The sequence below is a fragment of the Temnothorax longispinosus genome, chromosome 10, assembly GCF_030848805.1.
Source record: "Temnothorax longispinosus isolate EJ_2023e chromosome 10, Tlon_JGU_v1, whole genome shotgun sequence".
Lineage (NCBI taxonomy): Eukaryota > Metazoa > Arthropoda > Insecta > Hymenoptera > Formicidae > Temnothorax > Temnothorax longispinosus.
Window position 1 is genome coordinate 10830520 of NC_092367.1, and position 23602 is coordinate 10854121.

The 23602-nt window shown below is 33.6% G+C and overlaps 1 protein-coding gene and 1 long non-coding RNA gene across 29 annotated transcripts in view; one reads left to right on the forward strand and one right to left on the reverse strand.

The window, feature by feature from the left end:
* Nucleotides 1-1267: 1267 nt before the first annotated feature.
* On the reverse strand, nt 1268-23524 carry LOC139819985 (uncharacterized). Its single transcript, XR_011733862.1, has 3 exons — nt 23429-23524; nt 1805-2144; nt 1268-1695 (listed from the first exon to the last, which is right to left on the reverse strand). It is a non-coding gene; the product is annotated as an uncharacterized lncRNA (long non-coding RNA).
* Nucleotides 23506-23602, forward strand: part of LOC139819980 (uncharacterized) — a 193547-nt gene continuing 193450 nt past the window's right edge. For all 28 annotated transcript variants that reach the window (XM_071789841.1, XM_071789822.1, XM_071789844.1 and 25 more), the window contains exon 1: nt 23506-23602. The gene's annotated coding sequence lies outside the window, so the exon portion shown is untranslated.

The following is a 23602-nucleotide window of genomic DNA, read 5'->3' on the forward strand; positions in this document are numbered from 1 at the left end:
ATAAAACCATTTTATTTCCTACCTGACGTTTTTCATTTTTGTACCAATATTCAAAATAAGGAGATGTAAGTTTTTCATTGAAAACGATGATTAAATATTAATTAGCATGGATTTGATAAATTTTACATTAAAATTAAAATTCTGTATACATAGCGCGCTCGGAATTCTTCAAAGTCGATTTTTTCGAGTTTTTCTGAAAAGCGCGCCTTAATACTTTGGGAAATTGATGTCCGAGTGATGACCCTCAAGTACAGTAAGTACGAAAAAAAACAAAAATCCGTTAGCCTGAAGGTCCCCTTGTAAGTTGTCCCTACCTGTCTTGCAGAATCTACACTTCGTATCTTCTTCGTCCAGCCAATATTTATTTGTATCCTCTAAATTACCGCACCTTAATTTTACCATCGCTCTAATCTCATCTCCTGTATTTACTTTATCCAAATTTCCTTTTAATAAATAACTGGGTGTTTTGTTTCTCACCTCTATCTCTTTGTACCTTGTATTATACCTTGCCTCTGCTATTTTACTGTTTATTATTTACCCTTGAATGTCCTGTTCCCTTATTCTTACTAAGTTTAAAGATATTTAATTAAATATCTTTAATTTGCTATGTGTTTAAAGTACAAGCTCGCGCAGAAGCCTGATCTCGCGATTTAGATGAGGAAGCTACACAAAACAACTATTAATGTAAACTGTACTGAGATTATATATTTGTTACCGACTTACAATTCAACGCTTAGCTGTTTATCAATCAAAATATATGCATGTTCATACAAAGAAATGTCATACAGAAATTAAAGCTGTATAAAATACAAGAAAAAAAGAAATGATTAGTCATATGGAGTGATCCTTTCTCTAATTCTTATAGAATTGTCCTTTTCTTTAATACTCTGAAGAAAGAAATAAATCTCTTGTTTTTAATCAATTAATATTCATCTGAGAATACTGAATATCATATGTTATTTTATGTTGGACTTGTTAACGTAGTCAATATATCATTACATATCTGTTTCTCAAAGAAAGGATCGATTATATTCAATTCACAAAATAATGCATAACATTCATCAATATTAAGAAATATATGTACAAGAAATAATTGTAATTGAGTTAATGCGTCAATGTTCCTTTGATCATAAATGATCTATAGCGAAATATAGCTTGTTTTGTTCTCAAGTGCTTATTCTCAACAATAAAGAGAGGTACATAAATTCATATAATGATTAATCTTTATTATTCATCAAGCAAATCAAGAAGAATAGCACTTTACATTAAACATTAACACACCAAATCTTTATCGTGACACACAAAATGTAAGCCGTAACGCTTCGCATAAATTGAGTATTATTGTAATGCAGGTTTTTTCAGTTAATCTGTTACACGCTGAGAAATAATCATATTATTGATGTAAATAATCTAGATCGTAATAAGTATTTATACCATGAAACATAAGAATAGTACCAATATCAAGATGTACCAAGTTACATCTTTAATCAAGTATCGCGTATACTTTACTCGAGAATTAAATAATACGTTATAAACATGACTCTATATAAAAACGGGGTTGCAACCACTCGAACAAATACGCAAGATGTAATTGATTTTACTGAGCTCAGTCTCTTCACCGAAAAGATTAATTCGCGGCACGTGCCTCCGTCATGATGGTCGAGGATGGATCATCACTATATGCATTCGATATCTCTGAAATCAGTGATCGATTTATAGACCGGAGGTCTCTCTCGGACGTTAGAAGTATATCTAACGCCCCTGCTGGAATGATCACGGTTTACACGATATCGAACGAATTTACCTAGCTTGTATCCAGTTCAAGGAATCCTCGTAATAGGTAATGATAAATCGACCACAAGCCCGGAAGGCATTCCAGCACAAAATTAGTGGTCGCACAGACCAAGTCAACAGGACATTCCATCCGCCGCAATGATAGTCGTGTCGATTAAGCCTAACAGGGCATTCCGTCCGCAGCAGTGATGGTCGCGTCGACCAAATCCGACAAGGCGTTCTATAATTTTCCAATGGTGGCGTCGTCCATTTTGGCAAACAGCGTCGTAGCATAAGCGCTATGTATCTTCAATTAATACAGCACAACCTGTTAATTTAGTTTTAGCGCCGTGACTCTTTATCCGATTTAACTGTCGAGAATGAATGCGAAACAGAAATATTACTGCGAATACTTTCGGTAACTCAATTCGTATAAAGAAACGTAATGGCGGAAAAATGATTCGTCACGCAGGACGATCCGAAACGTAGGACGAACGACAAACGAATGCTCGTAGAGCGGCAAGCACGCAACGGCAAACAAAATACGCGCACGCGTTGCTACGAGTTCTCGAACTCTCTCTCTGTCTCCGTGTCGCTAGGCAGACTGCGCCACGCGCGGATTATGTAACACTAACATAGAAGGCAGTAGCAATAGCTACCACTAACGCCATCCGCTGTAGTTCAATAGAACTATAATTCTCACTAACAACTACCGCGTCGACGAATATATAATTTCCCTAGTTTCTTCTTTACTTTTAACACTATGTATATAAATAAAATCATATTTATATATTCAAATATCACATTAGACGAATATCGAGCATCAAACATTTAATTTATTATAGTTAAACATGGCCAGATATCGTCAGACCTGAACAGTTTTCGATCAAACACAACCTCAGTTTGATTTATATCTGAACATATATGGTCAGATGTAATGTATTTTGAATCGCATTCGAGTATAAATATGGTTATATCTAAAGATACACTCAGATCTGGACTGTTTCGATGAAATTCAATCACAGACGTGATTCGATCTGAGCAGATATGGTCCAATTTGAGCAGATATGATCCGATCTGAGCCGTCGAAAATTAGATTACACACCATGCATATACTTATAGTTATATATAATTATACATAAACTTATATGACCAGATCTGCGCAGAAATGAGAAGTTATATCTGAGCATATCTGGCCAGATAAAATTTGATCTGCTGAGATATAATTTGATCTGGTCAGATCTAATTCTTTTTTCCCGGGAAGTTATTTAATGGATAGAATATTATTTAAGGAAGGTATTGAATTTGGCGAGGATCGATGAAGGAGTTACCGATTTTTGCTTAAAAAGTTACATGTATAAGTTATACATGTAATTTTATATAGAGTATCGTTAAAAGAAGGGTGGTATTGAATTTGACGATGATTAATAAAGGGGTTCATTTTTTATAAAATTTTGAATTTTTTGAAAAATGTCTGTGGCAGCTCTAACTTTCGCAAATTTTTAGATATCAGGTTATTTCTAATTCTATTACATTTTACAGTCTTTTCTATCTCTATTTTATATATAATTCTTTACGATTTGGTTGATTAGATCCAGCTTTATACACGATCAAAGGTCCATATGCGAAGTTCATATATAAACCATGTAGCCGGAACTCTCAAAGTGAATATCAATTTGACATTGCGTCAATTGTAAAACAACGCTTGTGCTACTAATCCTTTTTTAATTCATAAAAAGATTAAATTTAAAATTAAGAAAGTGTGCAAATTAGAAACTTGCACATTGCTTTCTCATCATTACAGATCGCTACCATTGCTCCTATTAAACATTAAAGGTTATTAATATACGAAACATTAGAGGTTATTAATATACTTTGCAAAACTTTTTGGTTTATAACTTTTAAATAAGTAATAAGCGACAATTAAGGGTAATTATTCCGAAGACTTTTTACGAATTTTGACCTTTTACGTAATTTATTAAAAAATTATTAACAAATGTAACTGATAAGTATAACAGAAAAACATTTTGATGTACTACTTCAATTATTAAAAATTAATAGAAAAAAACTCTGAATTGATACGTATGAAGGCATAAAATCCGGCATAATTCTAGGAACCGGCCCTAGGGCATGCGTTAAGCATTTTTCTCCTCCAACGAAAAAAAAGAGTATCTCAAAATTTACTAAAGTTAGAACTTCGACAACCATTTACATTAATTGCATTAGACAGTCTGCTCTGAACGCAATAATTACTGTAAAAATGCTTTCTGAGTTGAGCGCAGTAAAAAGTATAAAAATGCATTCAGCATAAAATGCAGTAAAAAACAAAAGAAATAAACAAACAGTTTAAAAAATAAAATTTAAATTTCTAAAAAAAGCAACATTTTTAATTACATATTCTTATAGTTCATCTTGTATAGCTTATCTGTAGTAAAAATCATTTTAGTAAGAATATTAATTATTTCATTAATTTTTGTAATAGTATAATAGATATTAGTCGCAATAAAACTTATCACAATAAAAAAAGTGTGCAAGTAAAAACTTGCACATTGCTTTCTTATAATTTTTAAGTGTGCAAGTAGAAACTTGCACATTGCTTCCTCATAGTTTTTAAGTGTGCAAGTAGAAACTTACACATTGCTTCCTCATAGTTTTTAAGTGTGCAAGTAGAAACTTGTACATTGCTTTCTCATAGTTTTTAAGTGGGCAAGTAGAAACTTGCACATTACTTCCTCATAGTTTTTAAGTATGTAAATTATAAATTTGAACATTATTTCTTTACAATTTTTAAGTATGCAAATTATAAATTTGCACGTTGCTTAATCAACATTTTATTTCGCTCATAAAGCTTCCTCTATGAGGAAGCCAAACTAATAAATATCTACTAATAATTATGCATAAAAAAACAGGCTACCTCATAAGAGAAAGCTTTATGAGCGAAATAAAATGTTGATTAAGCAACGTGCAAATTTATAATTTGCATACTTAAAAATTATGAGGAAGTAATGTTCAAATTTATAATTTGCATACTTAAAAACTATGAGGAAGTAATGTGCAAGTTTCTACTTGCCCACTTAAAAACTATGAGGAAGCAATGTGCAAGTTTCTACTTGTTTAGGTTGCACTTTTGAGATTATTATAAGAAATTTTAGTTAAATATCTCATTATATTTTTTAAGAGAGGATTATATCGCTCTATTTTCTGAATTTTAAAACAAAAACATAAATTATTTAAAATGATAAAGCGATGACAATTTATTTGCTTTTATAAAAGGAAAAGACTTAGTACCATTATATAATTGAATGGTGACGATTTCTTTGTTATAATAACAAAAAAAAATATTTTTTTACATTACATTATAAAAGAATATGAGCATTATACCTAATGATCGTATAAATATATGTATTTTTATACTACAATAATAAATAATTAGTGTGTTTTATTGTATCATATTATTTATTGAAACTTAAGTTATTATTGAAGCAAATAAATTGCCATCGCTTTATCATCTTAAATAATTTATGTTTTTGTTTTAAAATTCAGAAAATAGAGCGATATAATCCGCTCTTAAAAAATATAATGAGATATTTAACTAAAATTTCTTATAATAATTTTAAAAGTGCAATCTAAAAATTACATAAACATTTATAACTTATGTTATTATATTAAGCATAAAATTATAGAAAATTGAAAAATATTTTTACAGTAACATGATAGTTTAAAGTTTACAAGGTCATAACGCACGATTTTTTTAAATTGTTGTTACATTACATGTGAGAGAGTTGCCAGAACCAATGAAGAAAAATATTCTTACATTCACACAAATCAGTTGTTAATTAAAATTCGATTAAATACGCTCACATTAATCGTCAATTGGATTAACTCCACTTAAATCAATCGTCAATCGAACGATTTTCGATTAATTATGTTTAAATTAATCATTAATTGAATGATCTTCGATGGAATTCGCTCATATCAATCGTCAATTAAACGACTTTCGATTAACTCCGCTTAAATTAATCGTTAATTGAATGATCTTTGATTGAATTTGCTCATATCAATCGTCCATTAAACGGCTTTCAATTAACTCCGCTTAAATCAATCATCAATCGGACGATTTTTGATTAATTCTGCTTAAATTAATCATTAATTGAATGATCTTCGATTGAATTCGCTCATATCAATCGTCAATTAAACGACTTTTGATTAACTCCGCTTAAATCAATCGTCCAATCGAACGATTTTCGATTAATTCTGCTTAAATTAATCGTTAATTGAATGATCTTCGATTGAATTTACTCATATCAATCGTCAATTAAACCGCTTTCGATTAACTCCGCTTAAATCCATCGTCAATCGAACGATTTTCGATTAATTCTGCTTAAATTAATCGTTAATTGAATGATCTTCGATTGAATTTGCTCATATCAATCGTCAATTAAACCGCTTTCGATTAACTCCGCTTAATTCAATTTTAATTAAATAGTTTTTAATTATATTTATTTAAAATATTTATTAATTAAGTTGATTGAATTATATTTGTCTAAATTAATTATTTAACTTAAAAATTGTAATTGATTATAATTCAAACTCCGTATACAACACATTGCTACTATATTAAACGATATTTACATAATTGTTATATAAATGTTACTCAAATTTTTAAAATGTTTTTAAAGGTGTTATATATTAATTTCATTACAGTTATATTCTTAATATATCAATAATATTACATATATATAATTGTTACAATTAAATATATAGCTGTTATTTAACATTGTTGCTTTCTTGAGTGCAAAATTAAAAAAAACGAGAATATTACATGTTACAATCTCGTTATATATCTTACATTTGTTTATGCAATTGTTATAGCATAGTAAAAGTGTATTTGCTGGGATATATATTGAATTGTAATGTGCAATAGTCTATGATAATAAAATACTATGTATTTCTAAATATCAATATGCAAACTAAAGCATAAGAACGCAACTACCTCATAAATTGATTATAACGGAATAGTACCCATACAAAATATTTTAAAAATATTTTTAAATTACTTTTTAGAAAGATTAAAATAATTCACAAAAATATTTTTAAAATGTTTCTATGTCCGCCAGATTATGTCAGAAAAATAAAATATTTTTAAAAAATTACAAATAAATATATTCAATATTATTTGTAAAATTTTTTAGAAATATTGCTTCAAAAAATAAAATGTTTAACCTATAATGTATTTGCATGAGTACACGCGCTATCATGTATATCACGCTTCAAGTGCGTGTGTCGTGTTGGGAGAGCTACAAGGCCCTGTGTGCCGACGCGATTGACAGTTTTCACCGAGCCAGTCTCCGATGAGCTCTGAGGTATACGTGTGCTCTCGAGCGACGCGCATTACACATATCACACTCTATTTGTACTTGAGTAAGTCATAATTAAACTGTTCTTTAATGTGACGACATTTCATTGCCACCTTACTCCAGAACATAACAATTTGGCGACGAGGTTTTCTCAGTGAACCCAAGGCAGAAGTGTACTCGTGTGTGATAAAGGAAAGCGCGTAAGTTATAATGCTTGAGAAAAATATATGAATAACGCTCCGACTCTAAAGTGAACGCGTAATGATACAGTATTCGAAAGACGCGTGTATTCGAACGGAGTAGTAACGAAACATTGTATAGCGAAAAATGCTCGGTAAATCGCATATATTGAAATAAGTGAACAATAGTTTCATTATAATTATTTGGTATTTGAATGTCGACTAACGAACTCGTGGACATTGACTATACGGAAACCGCGTGGATCCAGATGATCAATAAGCAACAATTAATTGGCTGCCTAACGCGTTGGCATCGACGCGCTGCGAAATATTCTAAGGAAACATATTCAGCGTGTAAACAAAGAGGAGAGAGAGAACGAGACCAAAACAGTACACACAATGGCTGAACACAATTCCAGTTCTCCGAAATTAGAATTCATTCTAGGCAAGGACGATTGGGAGATTTATACAGAGAGATTGGAATTATATTTCCTTGCAAACGACGTGAAGAATGAAAAGAAAGTCCCCATATTATTAACGAAAATAAATCCCGAAACATACAAGTTGGCAAGAGATTTATGTGCACCGGATAAGCCTGGCGCAAAAACATACGGTTTAAGTTTAAAGGTATAAGTTTAACCAAGCGCAGCAAGCGGCGACGGAATCGGTGGCGGATTTTGTTGCACGTTTAAAGCATTTATCGTTGAACTGCAATTTCACGGACGCAAAGGTAGCAATACGAGATTGACTTGTTTGTGGACTAAGGAATCATGCAACGAAGAAGAAACTATTGAGCGAAACTGATTTAAAAAACGAGAATGCCTATAAAATTGCACTAGCCATGGAAGCAGCCGAAAAAGATGCAACGGTAACGGAAAAAACGAGCACGGAAGCAGCGGCAAATACGAACTCAGTAAATTGGACGCAGAAGTCTAGGCAGCAAACGGCAGTAACAAGGGAGGAGAGGTCGGTCAAACAATCGCGGAGGAGGGGGATGAGGCAAAACCTACAACAACAGTAACGCATCGAAGTCATCATCCTCGTCTCGTCTAATCAGAGCACGAATTGCCAAGCACCCAGTTGCTACTGCTGTGGTGGCGCGAACCACATGGCACGAGATTGTTTCCACCGATACCAGACCTGCTGCGCCTGCAAAAAGAAAGGACACCTTGAAGCAATGTGTAGGACGAAGAAGACTGAAGTCCAACATGTGCAGCCCGTAACGGAGGGTCACTGAGAGGAGGAAACGGCGCACGATTTCTACTTCGCAGAAGAAGATGACAACATTTCAAAGGTCGGCAACGTAAACAGTGTATACGACGGTATGCGAGCAGAACCTATATATGTAAACGTATTTGTAAACGATATTGCGATAAATATGGAAGTTGATACGGAAAACGTACGCGACGATAATTTTGGAAAAAGTTCAAAATAAATATTTTCCGGGTATTCGAATTGAAATGATGGACACAAACTTAAAAGCTTACGGAAAAGTTCCCTTGAAACATGTAGGAATTGCAACGAATTCAAAAGTTAAAATTGGTAAGAAGGAAATTCAACAGTTAAAAATGGTAATTATGAAGGGAGCGGACCAATGCTAATTGGCAGACAGTGGCTGCAAGTCTTTTCTTTATGGCCATTAACATGGAAAGCAGCTGTAAACGAGACGTTGAATTGTAATAAAAGTGATTTGAATTGTATCGCACGAGAATTTCCAAGTAAATTCCCTAAGCTTTTTGGTCTAGGTCTCGGATTGTATAATAAGGGTGTTCTAAAATTAGTAGTACGAAAAGATTCAGAGCCCAGAGCCCTTAAGGCTAGACACTTGCCATTTGCGTTAACTGAAAAAGTTGAGGCCGAAATTAAAAGATTAGAGTCGCTGGGTCATCTAAAAAAGGTCGATGTGAGTAACTGGGCCACGCCCATTGTGCCTGTAATAAAGGCAAGTAAGGATTTGCGGTAACTTCAAACTTACGGTGAATCCATGCTTGGTAATGGATCGTCATCCTTTACCTTTGATCGACGAAATTTTTATGGCACTTAGAAAAGAAGAGAAATTTTCTCAGATAGATTTGGAACATGCTTATATGCAAATCCCTGTAGACGAGTCAAGCCAAGACTATTTAACGATAATTACTCATAAGGGTCTATATAAGTATACGAAAATGACCGAAGGGATAGCATCGGGTTCGGGCGATTTTCAAAGAAAAATCAAACAATGTCTCGCAGGTATCAAAGGCGTGATACCGTACCTCGATAATATTTTTTGTACAGGTGCAAACGATGAAGAGCATTTGCAAGCTCTTAACATGGTATTCACACGTCTCGAGGAAAGTGGTTTTAAAGTCTTCTTCAAGAAATGTGAGTTTTTTAAAGATCGATTAGATATATTAGGATTTGTTATAGATAAAAATGGTCTGCAAAAGTCAGCTACAAAGGTAAAAGCCATGATTAACGCACCCACTCCGGCAGATAAGAAACAATTAGACTCATTTAGCGGTTTAATTACCTACTATGGGCGATTTTTACCGGATAGGGCGCGAGAGTTAAAACTACTTTACGAATGTGCGAAAAAAGAGACATTTGAATGGAAAGATTGCGAAACTGCTTTTAAGTGGGTGAAAGCAGAATTAACGTCACCTAAAGTGCTTGCGCATTTTGACCCGGATGAAAAAATAATGGTAATTGTTTACAATGACTAACACAGCTCGGATTACTTTGACCTTGACATATGTTGTTAAGGTCACCCTCCTGAGTGATCTTCAGAAGGTTTTAGTCGGCGGTCGCTGCTTATTAAAAAGTTATAAACAAAAAAAGTTTGGAAAATATAGCAGTTATTTTGAGTATTAGAAGGCATAAACGACTAATATTACTTTTTATTTAAAGCAGAGAATACTTTATTTTGCGAGAAAGTCGCTGCTTTACCAAAACACAACATTTGAAGCAGTAAATTGTTGATAAATTGAAGTCTTTTTGTTAAAGCAGAGAATACTTACATAGGTTAGATGACACGCTTTAAAAGTATTTAAGTGTTTAAACCTATAGGTTAGTGACGCGCTTTAAACACTTAAATACTTTTAAAGCGCGTCATCTAACCTATGTAAGTATTCTCTGTTTTAACAAAAAGACTTCAATTTATCAACAATTTACTGCTTTAAATGTTGTGTTTTGGTAAAGCAGCGACTTTCTCGCGAAATAAAGTATTCACTGCATTAACAAAAAGACTTTAATTTATCAACAATTTACTGCTTTAAATGTTGTGTTTTGGTAAAGCAGCGACTTTCTCGCAAAATAAAGTATTCTTTGCTTTAAAAAAAACGTAATATTAGTCGTTTATGCCTTCCAATACTCAAAATAGCTACTATATTTTCCAAACTTTTTTTGTTTATAACTTTTTAATAATCAGCGACCGCCGACTAAAACCTTCTGAAGGTCACTCAGGAGGGTGACTTTGGCAACATATGTCAAGGTCAAAGTAATCCAAGTTGTGTTAGTTATTGTAAACATTTACCGAAATAATACTTGCTTGCGATGCATCGGCATACGGTCTATCGGCGGTATTGTCGCATAGATATAAAAATAAAGCAGAAAGGCCGATTGCATACGCATTAAACGTTATACCAGATTCGGAATTGAATAAAGCAATAATCGACACTAGCGCTATTGTATTCGGTTTTAAAAAATTTTATAATTGTAAGATTTAGTTCGTAATCGTTGGTAACTCTCTGGTGAGAGGTGAGGATGGCAGGAATCCGTACGTAACGCGAAGCGTGAAACACGTAGGATATGAGCGGTTTATTAATAAAGGAAACGACGAGTTCTGTCTAACTATTATATTTCCTTTCAATACATTTACCGCATGAAGTCCATTGCACGGACTTATGAGCACCGTAATCGATATAACGTCGGGAAGTACACATAGGCGTAGAGCCCTCCGCACGTACGTCTTATCGCTTACTCGAAACAAACTCTTCTTTTTCGGCACGGATTGCGCTTGAACATGCACGAACACGCACGCAACCGTCTTCTATGGATCACGTGTTAACGCGTGATTCTCCTCCCAATTTGGATCGACCAGTCGCGGCCGTCTAGCAACCGAAGTTACCTACTTAGACAACGCCTTCCGGCGGCGTGAGGATCTCAGCGCTAGCTCGGGGACAGCGCTCGCTACGTGGAAAATTCGATTGCGCGTTTATTACTTTACATAATTATATCTACGGAAAAAAAATCATCTTGAGAACAGATCATAAGCCTTTAATATATAATAATAATAAGAGAAATAGGATCGTAACGATATACGAACAATTAGAAAAAGCCATGCGATCCAAGCTTAGGTCTCTGACAGCCTTATATTAGTTACTGTATACATATATGTCTATATATATACATATAATTTTTCCAACATACTGCGCGCCGATTACTTTCGGACTTAAAACACAGTAATTGTTAGAATTAAAAACCCTTCCCTCCCCGGAATTAAATCGACTCGATTTAATTATCTAATAACTGTAAAGAAAATTTATTGCGAAAAATATTACCTCAGCCAGGGTTTGAACCTGGAACCTCCCTCATTCCGTGTAGGGCGTCGTACCAATTCGACCACCGAGGCATGTGGTAATATTTATCGCAATAGCCGGTTAATAATAGTTTGAAACGTCTTTCTCAGGCGACGTGAATAATTATTATATAATAGTATAATATAATATAATAGTATAATAGTATAATATAATAGTTATAATAGTTATAATAGTATAATATAATAGTTATTAACCGGCTATTGCGATAAATATTACCACATGCCTCGGTGGTCGAATTGGTACGACGCCCTACACGGAATGAAGGGAGGTTCCAGGTTCAAACCCTGGCTGAGGTAATATTTTTCGCAATAATTTTCCTTTACAGTTATTAGATAATTAAATCGAGTCGATTTAATTCCGGGGAGGGAAGGGTTTTTAATTCTAACAATTACTGTGTTTTAAGTCCGAAAGTAATCGGCGCGCAGTATGTTGGAAAAATTATATGTATATATATAAACATATATGTATACAGTAACTAATATAAGGCTGTCAGAGACCTAAGCTTGGATCGCATGGCTTTTTCTAATTGTTCCTTTAATATATATTTGCGGTCCGAAACAAGAGATTCCACTGACAGTGGCAAGCAGACTTCAAAGATGGGCTTATTTTCTGTCAAGATTTTCTTACGACATCGAATTATATACGGTCAGAAAGCAACGGAAATTGTGACGCGTTATCTAGACTCCCTGTTGATGACAAGACTCCTCTATTTTTGATAACGAGTTCATTGCAATTAATTATGTAGACGAAGCACTCGAAACTCTAAATGCGGCGGAGATCGCAAAAGAAACGAAACGTGACGAAGTATTAAACAAAGTACTACGATACGTAAATGATGTATGGCCTAGGGTAGATACATTGAACGGGTATGAACAGAAATTGTATGTAAAGCGTGACGAGTTAACGGTGGAAAACAGGTTGTTTATTGTTGGGATACAGAGTGATAGTGCCGGAAAAGTTACAACAAAGTGTCCTTCGCGAGCTACATGCATCGCACTTCGGCATCGTGAAGACAAAGATAATCGCACGATCATACGTGTGGTGGCCGGACATCGATAACGAAATCGAACAAGTGATCGCGACGTGCACAGCATGCGTGAGAGAGAGAGGAAAGCCCCGCCGAACATACCGTTAAACCCGTGGCGGCCGTGGCCATACCCCGATAAATTTTGGAGCAGGGTACACTCAGATTTCCTAGGTCCTTTTCACGGACAAATGTTCATGCTGATTATTGATGCCCACTCAAAATGGCCAGAGATAATATGGATGCAAAAATGTACACAGGCTCCAAGAGTTATCGAAGAATTTAAAAAGGTACTCGTCAGACACGGATTACCGCGACATTTGGTAACCGATAATGGAACTCAGTATACTTGCCGAAAGTTCCAAGATTTTGTAAGGCGTAACGGAATTAAACATAGTTTCAGCGCCTCGCACCACCCTGCGACGAATGGTGCAGCGGAGAATTTTGTGGAAACATTTAAAAATAAGGTCAACAAAATAATTGCTACCGGAAAGTCACTTGACTATGCGATAAATTTATTCCTGTTTGATTACCGTACTACTGAGCATTACACGTGTTACGTACGGAAATTTTATATTTCCGACGACGCACGTTAAAAGTTTTGAACGCTTAGACGACGCACGCTAGGCTCGGAATTCCGAGGAAACGGCCGGGTTAGTGTAAATGTTTAGATTATCTTATTGGAGTCCGTTGAAGGGCTGGGGGCCAGATGGGCCCAAAACTACGCTTCTAGAATGTTCTAGAAGCTTCTAGAATACCTCCCCCCTTAAGACACGTAGAAAAAAGGCGGGAATCTCGCGCGGGAGATTCCGGTCTTTTTCGGGTATAAATAGGGCGGAAAAACGCCGCGGAAAGCAGATAAGTTTTTACTTCGGTCTTGACTAGACGTAATTCTCAGACTCTCTCCTAACCTTATTTGATTTCCTACGTTCCGCTATACGCTAAGTTCGAGCATTCGCGCTCAATTCTGGGACTTAGTCCCTACACTCTCATACCTTATAAGATCGCGCTTCACGCACAAGTTGTATTGAGATTTCTAGAATAAAGGTAAGATAAGTTTAAAAAGGAACAAGTGTAAAAATCTGGAATCTCATTTCGTATTTTTAATCAATAAATTGATCACTTCTAAGATTCGACTCGCAGTTGTCGCTGACAAAGCGTGGCGATCTGTGCTGGGGCGCTGACGAAGAGTGTGGCGATCCAGTACTTTCGCTGCCGAAAGCGTGGCGATTACGGGGTTGATTCTTGGGAGTCGTAATAATCACTGTCACTTCTGGGATTCCGACTCGCAGTTTCCGCCGACAAAGCGTGGCGATCTGTGCTGGGGCGCTGACGAAGAGTGTGGCGATCCGGTACTTTCGCTGTCGAAACCGTGGCGATTACGGAGTTGGTTTCCAGAAAAAGACAATAATCTCGATAAATTCCCGAAAGTGAATTTGACCTCTACGCTGACGATCTGAGCGCTGACGAAGAGTGTGGCGAGCAGAGGGTGTGGCGGATTGGTTTTAGAGCGCTGCCGAAGAGTGTGGCGAGCTTAAAATTCATTTTCGTGAACGCGGCCGAATGACGAAGAAAAGAGGTAGGCGCGTTCGAATTAAACGAATCAGATTCCAGATCAAACAAGCAGTCATTTCTAATCAAGATCCTCTCCCCTTTCTCCAACAATTGCAACAACTAGAAAACGCACCTCCCTTTAAACTAAACCTATTCCTGTCGATTCCTTTCGACGTTGATTATCCTAATTATAATCAAATAAATAAAGCTGATCCTCGTTACCATACGTATAAATTCAGATATCTTTTCGGTCCCGAATAATAAATATAATAATAATATCCTTCACACGACTTGTCCAAATCCCTGGTAAATTGCTTAAATGCATTGACCAAAAAACGGACGAACAATAACAGTCAGAACGTAACACACGACTGGCAGAACCCCGGCATACTTGGTTTATAAAAGAGAACTTAGAACGCGTTTTGATTTATTAAAACTAGACGTTGCTGGCGACGTGTACGATAAACAAATGGCTCAGTCAGTTGCAAAACAAGGCAGTCGAAATGTCGGGTTCCAAGTCGGAGAATCTGTAATGGTCGATGACTTTAGCGTGCGCAATAAGAAGCGCATCGAGGGACGAATAGTACAAAAGTTGTCCCCGGTAACGTTTAAGGTAGAGGTCGAGGGAGGAAATACTTGAAAGCGACACGTCGACGAAATTATTAAATTCCCGGAGACAAACAATCAGGTAATGCATCCAAAATCGACTAATGTTAACGGGACGATTGAGAAACCGGAAGTTGTATTGCGGCGCTTAGAAAGGTTAAAAAGTAAGGCTCAAACTTAAGAAGGAGAAATTGTAATGTATTTGCATGAGTACACGCGCTATCATGTATATCACGCTTTAGGTGCGTGTCGTGTTGGGAGAGCTACAAGGCCCTGTGTGTCGACGCGATTGACAGTTCTCACCGAGCCAGTCTCCGATGAGCTCTGAGGTATACGTGTGCTCTCGAGCGACGCGCATTACACATATTATACTTTATTTGTACTTGAGTAAGTCATAATAATTAAACTGTTCTTTAATGTGACGACACTTCATTGCCACCTCACTCCAGAACATGACATAACCCAATCAACAACAATTGTTTCACGTTTAAAAGATTTTTTTAATGTTTGAAAAATATACATCTTTACATCTTTGAAAAATATTATTTTGTATTTCAATATTATCGCAGCAGTGTTGAGTGAGCCTTACGTTGAATTGCTGGAAAAGATATGTCTTGCGAATGTCTTGATTTTGCTTTACCGGAGATTTGTTTATATTAGCCCCCAAATGACTTACGAGTTAGTTTTACCATTATGCGGCGCTTAGCGGCGTCGTTGCAAACTCGCACGGAAAGATGCGCTACCATGTAGCTTTCTTAATTAAAAATATTTTATATTTCAAAAATATTTGAATAAAGATTATAAAACCAATAATAAATAAATTTAAAATATTTTTTAAATATTTTGCAACAAGATTATAAATCAACTAGCTGGTTACCCGGGTTTCGCCCCGGAGGACATATGTAATCAGACACGCAAATAGTCTCTCTCTCTCTCTCTCTCCCTCTCCCCCCTCTCCCTTCCCTCTCTCTCTCTCTCTTTCTCTCTCTCTCTCTTTCTCTCTCTCTCTCTCTCTCTCTCTCTCCCTCTCTCCCTCCCCCCCCTCTCTCTCTCTCTCTCTCTCTCTCTCTAAATACAATTCTTTAAAATTCGATTAATTATTTCCCGAAAATTCGTCAAACTTCTGATACCGCTTTCCAAAAAGATCAATAACAAAAAATTATATACTTGATAGCACTCCCCAGGAAATTCAACCCCTACTTTATGTACAATTCTTTGAGATTCGGTCATTCGGAACCGGTTTTTAAAAAAATCGGTTATAAAAAATAGTACACTTTATAGCACTCCTCGGGAAATTCTACCCCTACTTCATATATAATTCTTTGACATTTAATCAATTATTTCCCGAAAAATTGAAAGAATTAAAAAAACCGGTTTCCAAAAAGATCGGTAACAAAAACTGTACACATTATGGCGCTCGCCGTAACATTCTACCCCTACTTCATATACAATTCTTTCAGATTCGGTCAATTAATTCCCGAAAAATTGAAAAAATTTCGATACTGGCTTCCAAAAGATCGGCAACGAAAAATTATACACTTCAAAATGTTGCGCTGCGCTTCGCTATCGCACAATCACTCGCGTTCGCGCCACGCACTCCCGGACTCGTGTAATAACCGCTTTCTAAAAAGATCGATAACAAAAAATTATATACTTCATAGCACTTCCCGGGAAATTCAACCCCTACTTTATGTACAATTCTTTGAGATTCGGTCATTCGGAACCGGTTTTTAAAAAGATCGGTAATAAAAAATAGTACACTTTATAGCACTTCCCGGGAAATTCTACCCCTACTTCATGTATAATTCTTTGACATTTAATCAATTATTTCCCGAAAAATTGAAAGAATTAAAAAAACCGGTTTCCAAAAAGATCGGTAACAAAAACTGTACACATTATGGCGCTCGCCGTAAAATTCTACCCCTACTTTATATACAATTCTTTCAGATTCGGTCAATTAATTCCCGAAAGATTGAAAAAATTTCGATACCGGCTTCCAAAAGATCGGTAACGAAAAATTATACACTTCATAGCACTTCCCGGAAAATTCTACCCCTGTTTGATCTACAATTCTTTGAAATTCGGTGAATTATTTCCCGAAAAATTAGAAAAATTAGAAAAACCGGTTTCCAGAAAATTGGTAACAAAAAACTATACACATAGTAGCACTCCCCGGAAAATTCTACCCCTATTTCATATACTTTTGGTAAAAATTATTTGAAAAAATTTTGATACCGGCTTCCAAAAGATCGGTAACGAAAAATTATACACTTCATAGTACTCCTCGGAAAATTCTACCCCTGTTTGATCTATAATTTGTTGAGATTTGATCAATTATTTTTCGAAAAATAGGAAAAATTAAAAAAATCGGTTTCCAGAAAATCGGTAACAAAAAACTATACACATAGTGGCACTCCCCGGAAAATTCTACCCCTATTTCATATACTTTTGGTAAAAATTCGGTTCAGGGGTTTGGGCTGGGCGTTGATGAGTCAGTCAGTCAGTCAGTCAGTCAGAATAATCGTGAAAAAAACACATTTTACCCCTTTTCACCCCCTTAGGGGTGGAATTTCTAAAAATCCTTTCTTAGTGGATGCTTACGTCATGAGAGGAATACACCCTCCAAATTTCAAGTCTCTAGGTTCAGGGGTTTGGCCTGGGCGTTGATGAGTCAGTCAGTCAGTCAGTCAGTCAGTCAGTCAGTCAGTCAGTCAGTCAGTCAGTCAGTCTCAGGACATCTTCCTTTATAGATATAGATAAATATGTAGATTTAAATTAATATTTCAAAAATATATTTCAAATATTTAAGAAAATATTGTCTGGGTGATAAAGAAGAACATTTTTATAAATATATTTTTTAAAAAATTCTTAAATTATTCTTAAAAATGTTACCACAAAAGGTTCTTAAATTATTTTAAAATATGCCTAAAACCATTTTTTAATATTTCTTGCAATATTTTTATAGAAATATTCAGCATAATTTTTTGAAAACATTTTGTGCTGTATGGAACTGAATTAACATTTGTCAAATAGCTTATTTCAATTATTGCTTCTGCAAATAATCAATTAAAACATAATTTTATACTAAAAACATTTCATATATAATTGCAGTTTTGCGTTTATAGCAAAGTAAGAACATATTGCTACATCATGAAATATATAAAATGTATAACAACAATATGACATCATAATAGGTACATGTAAAGTTTATTTTACTTATTTGTAATTTTATGCTGTTACAATAGCAGCAGAAAGTATACATAAAATGTTTGCATGCTATGGACAGCACGTCTGTCTATCTAGGTACATATCTGTCACAATTATATTATTTACATCAACATGCAATTAGCTATCTCAGCTAATTGATAGGCTTCACTCAGCACAAACATGTCAATATTTGTACGAAAATAAAAAAAATTGGTATGTGAGCTATACATTTAAGTATGGCACACAAGCGTTTGTTTCTGTCGATAGCATTTGTGGAAATGTGCAGTTTGGCCATATCGAGCCAGTCGAGTCTGTGAGGTTAATTCGAATGTCATATCAGAAGAAGAAGTCGAAATGTGCACGTTTTATATAAAAAGAAAAACATTGACGGCGTAGTTGTCGTCGATACTACAAGACGGTAATACACCATAGTGATACACGTGTGTCGATACAAGTTCGTTATTTTTGTTAAAATCGAGATTAAAATTTTCGAGAACATTACGTGTGCGACTAATGCATGTGTGTCAACGCAAATTCGTTGTTTCTAACTGTTAAAATTTTCGAGAACGTGTGCGACTAATGATTTTTGACACTAATTGTAAGATGTGTTATATACGTGAATAAGCAGGAAAAAAACATCAGAGCCAGAAAATCGTTGCTAACCTTGTTCAATCATCAAAGTCAAGCAACGTTCGGGCGCGGGGGTTACCAACTAAGTTGGATGGGGGGTGGGTGTGGGTGGGTGGGGGTGGGTGATCGGCAGAGAGAGAGAGAGAAAGAGAGAGAGAGAGAGAGAGAGAGAGAGAGAGAGAGAGAGAGCGGATTTTCGGGCAAATATTTTTATCCTGTGGCAATGTGTCCTGTAGCTAAATCTTTGTGTGCAGTTATATACTTTCAGCTAATTAAAAGAGACCTTGCAACTAATGTTTCAGTTATCCATATGTTACAATTGAAATTTAGCCACCGCACACAGATTCTTGATCTATTAGAAGTTAGCCCCCCACTTTTAGAATTAACATATTTTCACGGTTGTGCTGAATTGTGCTAGGTTTGTGCTATATTGTGCTCGAATATTATAACCATAATATAAAAAATACAAAAGAAAATTTTAAAAAACGAATTTTTAGGTCAGCCCCCACTTTTCGTTTTTTTTTCAATTTTTTCGATTGTGCTGAGTTGTGCTAAGTTGTGCTAACATTGTGCTAAAATATTATTTAAAAAAAATAATAACAGAAAGAGTTACGATAAAAAAATAAATTATATCCAAAAATGATTTTTTTATCATAACTTTTTTTGTTATTAAATAATATTTTAGCACAATGTTAGCACAACTTAGCACAACTCAGCACAATCAAAAAAATTGAAAAAAACGAAAAGTGGGGGGCTAACTTAAAAATAATTTTTAGGTCAACCCCCCACTTTTCGTTTTTTTCCATTGTTTCGATTGTGCTGAGTTGTGCTAAGTTGTGCTAACATTGTGCTAAAATATTATTTAAAAAAAATAACAACAAAAAAAGTTACGATATTTTTTTATCGTAACTTTTTTGTTACAATTTTTTTAAAATAATATTTTAGCACAATGTTAGCACAACTTAGCACAATTCAGCACACTCGAAAAAATTGAAAAAAACGAAAAGTAGGGGGTTGACCTAAAAATTATTCTTTATTTTTTTGTATTTTTCATATTATGGTTATAATATTCGAGCACAATATAGCACAAACCTAGCATAATTCAGCACAACTTCTGGTTTTCTAGGAACAACAATGTAAAGAGCACTTTACACTTGAACGCTCAAATTTTATAATTCAGATTTGTAATAATCTAGTGGTGAGTGTAATATTAATTACCTAAGACCTCTCTTTGTCATGCACTTATTGCATGCATGTAAGTCGTTCCACCGCAACAAGGTGGAGGTCATTGAAACAATTTATTTTTTTTTATTATTTTTTTTTTGTTTTAAATTTTTTTGTTTAATTTTTAAAATATTTTTTTATGCCATTTAAAATTATAATTAGAAATTTGCACTTGGCTTCCTCATAGAGGAAGTGATGTCTTAAGATGCTAATACGGCCCTCTGATTGGCTGATGACGTCTTAAGACTATACTTAAGACGATCTTGAATATAAGACCCGACTATGAATATTGGCCTTAAAGAATTATAAAATATATAAAATAGAAATAGAGAAGACTGAAGAATATAATAAAATTAAAAATACACCAATATCTTAAAATTTACGGAAGTTAGAGCTATTACAGACATTTTTCTAAAAATTAGGGACCTTTGATCGCGTATAAAGCTGGGTCTAATCAACCAAATCTTAAAGAATTATATATGAAATAGGGGTAGAAAAGACTGAAAAATATAATAAAATAAGAAATAGATCGATATCTCCAAATTTGCGGAAGTTAAAGCTTCCTCTATGGGGAAGCCAAGTGCAAATTTTTAATTTGCACAATTTATTTAATATGTGAAAACGTGTGGAAAAGTTTATTATTAAAAATGCTGTATATTTATTACTACTTTAAAATAATTTTTTAAATATATAAAAAAAGTAATTTATTACTAAAAATCGGTAACGCCTTTATTATTAACAAAATTTATTAATTTTATTATATTCTTCAGTCTTTTCTATCCCTATTTTATATATAATTCGTTAAGATTTGGTTGATCAATTCTGGAGTTATAAAAATTTCTGTAAATTTGGCACAGACATACACACATACCGACATTTTTTTTAATACAATATTTCGACGTTTTAAAACACTCTGAACATATTGACATTAAAAACTCAAAAAACAATCTTTTCTTTGGTTTCTTCTACCCCTATTTTATATATAATTCTTTTAAATTTGGTTGATTAGAGCCAACTTTATACGCAATCAAAGGTTCATATACGAATTTACGAAAACAAAGCTTCCTCTATGAGGAAGCAATAATTAAGAAATTTATTATCTAAATGTAAAATAAAATGTATTTTAAATATCTAAATGTAAAAGAAGAACATTTTAATATCTGAATATATAATAAAAACGTATTTTGATATCTAAAAGTTAAGTAAAACGTATAATATAAAACCAACAGTTTATGATATTTCGTACTTTACTATTCTTGTTTATTATTGTTTTGTTTATTATTTTCTCTCTCTATAATTTTGAATTATAACAAAAAAAGTTACAATAAAAAAATATCGTAACTTTTTTTGTTATTTTTTTTAAATAATATTTTAGCACAATGTTAGCACAACTTAGCACAACTCAGCACAATCGAAAAAATTGAAAAAAACGAAAAGTGGGGGGCTGACCTAAAAATTATTTTTAAGTTAGCCCCCACTTTTCGTTTTTTTCAATTTTTTTGATTGTGCTGAGTTGTGCTAAGTTGTGCTAACATTGTGCTAAAATATTATTTTAAAAAAATAATAACAAAAAAGTTATGATAAAAAAATCATTTTTTGATATAATTTATTTTTTTATCGTAACTCTTTCTGTTATTATTTTTTTTAAATAATATTTTAGCACAATGTTAGCACAACTTAGCACAACTCAGCACAATCGAAAAAATTGGAAAAAACAAAAAGTGGGGGCTGACCTAAAAATTCGTTTTTTAAAATTTTCTTTTGTATTTTTCATATTATGGTTATAATATTCGAGCACAATATAGCACAAACCTAGCACAATTCAGCACAACCGTGAAAATATGTTAATTCTAAAAGTAGGGGGCTAACTTCTAATAGGTAGATTCCTGCTGCTGCAACTAATCTTTTTTTCTGTGTACAATTAGAGATACTGGGCAAGACGAAGGGGACACCATAGAGGTCTTGATTATACTTAAAGCACGAATAGTTCATCTAGTAATTATAAATTTTCCCAAAAGGCACAAATTTTTAGGACAAAAAAATTGTTTAGTCTAGTTAACTTTATCGTTTCCTTTCTCTTGCAACTGATATATTCCTAAAAACGGACACTTTACAAATTAATAAATGCTAATTTACTCAAAAATTAGTCTAATATATTTTCTAACAATTACTAATTGTTCAAGAAACAAATAATATATTTTTTTAAAACTACTAATTTCTCAAAAAACAAGAAATATTATTTTCTAAATAAGTAATTTTTTTTAAATTGACGGTGTATTTTAATATAATTACTAATTTTTTAAATTATGAGCAATATATTTTTGATGATTTATTAAGTTCTCAGACAAAGTATTATATTTTCAATCAATTAATAATTATTTTAAATCTGGAGCTTAGAATTTTATTAATTGCCAATTTTTTTTATTATTTTTGATTAATTGAAAATAATCACCAATATTATTTCTAAAAACATAATTTTTGCCAATTACTGACTATGTATATTGTATATACCACTTGAGTTTTATTATTATTATTTTTTTTTAAATAAAGACTACCACTTGGGTTTTTTCAAGGTTCAAAGATATTACATACCACTTGGATTTTACTTATTTATTTTTTTAATTAAAACACTATTACTTGGGTTTTTTAAGGTAAAAAAATAACACTTTTTCACAACATACACTGCACGTGTACTTGACGCCTTTTTTACTTTTTTTTTTAAAGGTATAATTTATATTTTTACATTATATAAGATATGTACTGTTATATAATTTACTACAGTTTTTCTTGGTCTACTGATTATGCATTGAGATTTCAATATAACGCAACGTAACACAATATCGTAAAAATGGGATATGTTATTAATACCGACTGGAAATTATTAGATAAGTTATTATGACTTTTCCACAATACAACATTATTCTGCATTTACAATTTATAAAGATTTTGTGATAAATCAAACAGAATCACAAGATCATATGTAAAAGATATAGCACATATATTTTTAAATTAAATTTTAGGTATATAGGTATATATAATTTTCAAGTTTCTATTATAATTTCTGTTCTTACTTTATAACTTGAAAATAACAATTTAGACAATTTTTTTAAATTAATAAATTTTTTTTAATTTGTTCCTAAAGTTATCAAATTATATGCAACTTATTATTATAGAAAAGAGTAAATTTAGGTAAATCTAGTTTTGTTTCATATTTAATCTTCATACATACACTTTTTTATTAAATCATTCAATCGATTTTTTTATATCTAGTAGTGAATGGAATTCATATGATCTTACGTGTTATAGCGGTTGCTCGCGCAACTTAACTTATGAACTCTCCGTTATGTCGGGATCCGTAAACCTTGGAGAAGGGTATGGCGCACACCTCTTCTCTTTCACTCGGCCATCATGATTTTCCACCGCTCCTGCAAAGAAAGGCCAGTGTGCGACTGCCACTCGACGCGATTCCGT